The sequence below is a fragment of the Thalassophryne amazonica genome, chromosome 13, assembly GCF_902500255.1.
Source record: "Thalassophryne amazonica chromosome 13, fThaAma1.1, whole genome shotgun sequence".
Taxonomy (NCBI): domain Eukaryota; kingdom Metazoa; phylum Chordata; class Actinopteri; order Batrachoidiformes; family Batrachoididae; genus Thalassophryne; species Thalassophryne amazonica.
In genome coordinates, this window is record NC_047115.1 from 86,883,851 (window position 1) to 86,886,996 (window position 3,146).

A 3,146-nucleotide genomic window follows, 5' to 3' on the forward strand; every position below is an offset into this window, starting at 1 on the left:
GGAAATGTCCTAATATTACTTTAACAAGGTTCTGATGTCACATAGTTAACCCAATCAACTTCATTCCACTTTTAAAACTTGTAGAACAAGTTGGTGAGCGTAGGTGATGATCACTATGAGTAATGTTGTCCGTATGGCGGTGTGCCAAATAACCCTTCACCATGAAATTACGTTCTTCCTTTTGACAACTTTAATTTTGTCAAACCATCATGAAAATTGATACACAGGTCAGGCACGACAACTTCTTACAATTGATCAGGAAGTTGCCCATGGGTGGGGCAAAATGCCTCAATAGCACCCCGTTGCAACTTTCAAAAAACCCTCCCCATAGGGGTTTTTTTGTAGTAGAGAGATGAAAACTGGTGCACATGTGTATCTTGCATAGACCAACAAAAAATTGTCTTGCACCATTGGTCTACTCATTTTGGCGTGATTTCCATTGCACTTCAAATTTCTTTCAGATCATCCGGAGACTATACTGATCAAAAGTTATCAAAAGGTTTTCTCTATGTCAAAGGGTGTGGCCACTATGGCCCCGCCATTTTGACCCTTCACCATGGAACATCAAGTCATAACTCCTTCATCCTTTGCCTGATTGACTTGAAACTTCACATGTGTGATGAGGGTTGGCCCCCGAACACACATGGCCCCTCTGTTTGTGCTCTGAGTGCCCCCTAGTGGATGAACCATCAACTTGTCATAATTCATTCATGCATTACCTGGTTAACTTGAAACTTCACATGTGTAATGAGGGTCAGCCCCTTAACACACCTTGCCCCTCTGTGCTCTGAGCGCCTCCTAGTGGATGAACAATCAACTGGTCATAACTCCTTCATGCATTACCTGATTTACTTGAAACTTCACATGTGTAATAAGGGTCAGCCCGTTAACACACCTGGCCACTCTGTTTGTGCACTGAGTGCCCCCTAGTGGATGAACCATCAACTTATCATAACTCCTTCATGCATTACCTGATTGACTTGAAACTTCACATGTGTAATGAAGTTCAGCCACTTAACTAACTTCTACATAACGTCTTCATGCATTGACTGATTTGCTTGAAACTTGAACTGTGTGATTATTGTCTGCCTGTATATACCTGACCCCTCTATTTGTGCTCTGAGCGCCCCCTACTGTATGACCCATCAACATGTCATAACTCCTTCATGCATTACCTGATTGAATTGAAACTTCACATGTGTGATGACGGTTGGCCCCTGAACACACCTGGCCCCTCTGTTTTACACTGACCACCCCCTAGCGGATGAACAATCAACATGTCATAACTACTTCATGCATTGTGTGATTTGCTTGAAATTTGAACTGTGGGGTGAGTGGTTGCCCCTGTTCGCACATGCCTACATCTGGTCACAAGGGGATGCACTGGCCTGGGTAGGCGTTCGCGTGGAACGAGGGCCCTTATGTGACTGCTTGCAGTCCTAGATATTATTGTTGTTACTTCTATCTTGTCATTTTGATTGTTGAATGGACCACAATATGGAAATATTTTCATTTTCTTTTGTCATCCATTTGTCGTCCATTTGTTTTTTGTATTTACAATTATATTATGTACTTAGATTGAACTTACTAAATAAAATAATGCACGCATGCATGCATACATGTACACAGATGCCACTTCACTTTTAATATATAGATGATTTTTTGCCCCTGCTGCAATAACGTGTGAGTCCAGAATGTTATTAATTATCAGAATGTTGTTAATTATCAACGTCCATTGTTCAGTGTTGTTAGCTAATATCCATAGCTTCTCCAAAAATAGCAGTTTTTCTCAGTGAACACAGTGAGGTTTTGCAGTGAATGCCCGGGGTGCTCAGATGCATGAATACAGTATAACTCATCATTTTATTCCATCGCTGATATACTTGAGGCAACCTGGTCTCACGGCAAGTCATGATTCACCAACATGAAATATACATTAATCTATTGGTTCGTGATATTGTGACGAAAAGCGCCTCATTATCACGGCAGCACAAATTCATTCTAATTCATTTCGTGATGGCTGCACAAAATTAAAAGTGAAGTGGGGGGGTTGGGGGTGGTTATGGTTAGGGTTGCGGGAAGGAGTAGGGTTAGGTTATGGTTAAGTTTAGGGTTGGGGGTGGGAGTAGGGTTAGTAATAGTGAGTTAAAACAAACCCTGTCACGAAAATTTGACTCATTTCGTGACGGGAGCACAAGAAACAAACGTGAGACTGGGCTGACTTGAGGGTGTAAAAAGTCCACATACACTACACTCAGATCACTCTTGAAAACACAAAATAGCTCTTTTAATAAGCTAGTGTAGAACCAATTTGAGCATTGTTATGTATATGTAATGTTACACTTTGGAGATCTATGGACAGGGGCACAGAAAAGGGGAGAATAAGGAGAAGGATTCTAGGGGCCCATGAATGACAGGGGCCCAGTGAGGCCCCAGTACAATTATAATACTTACAAAATAATATGACACTCAGTTATAAACTTACAATCACACATATATTTTATTTACAATGTATTGCTAACACAAAGTTTATTTGTTTTGGAAACATTTCTCAATGCCCCCCCCCCCCACCCATATTTACGTAAATGGTTCAGTCCACCGGCTCCCTCAGACTGCTGCAGAAACTTTCACAGACAGCAACTGCAGGAGGAGAGGCAAGACAGCTCAGAGAGAGAAAAACAGAAAAATAAAAAAGCTTAGACAGGAGAAAGAAGTGAAGGGTGTCGACAATATATCACCTAGTTCTTTCATAGGCAAGATAGGTCTGTGATGGAAAGTTCTGGAATGTTAACCTGTTGTCTGTTCCTAACTGTGTCCATAAGCTAGCTTACTTTTGTCCTGATGTTAGCTCATATTTTTGAAGAAAACACTGGATTTATTCATTTCACTGTTGTGTTAGTTAAATTATCAATGCAGGCAAACATTAAGCAAGCTGTTCTGCTCAAAAAATGACTCGTGTCTCCCCACATTTGTGTATCCCGGTGTGCACATGCATGTGAGTGCATGTGTCGGAGTATGTGTGAATGTGTGTGTGGTTGATCCTGTGTAAGAGAATGTGGACTCTTCCATGCCAGTGTGTGCGTCAGTAAAGGTTCATGTCCGCTAATGCAGTCGTGCGTATGTAAGAGTATGTGTATGTGATGTAA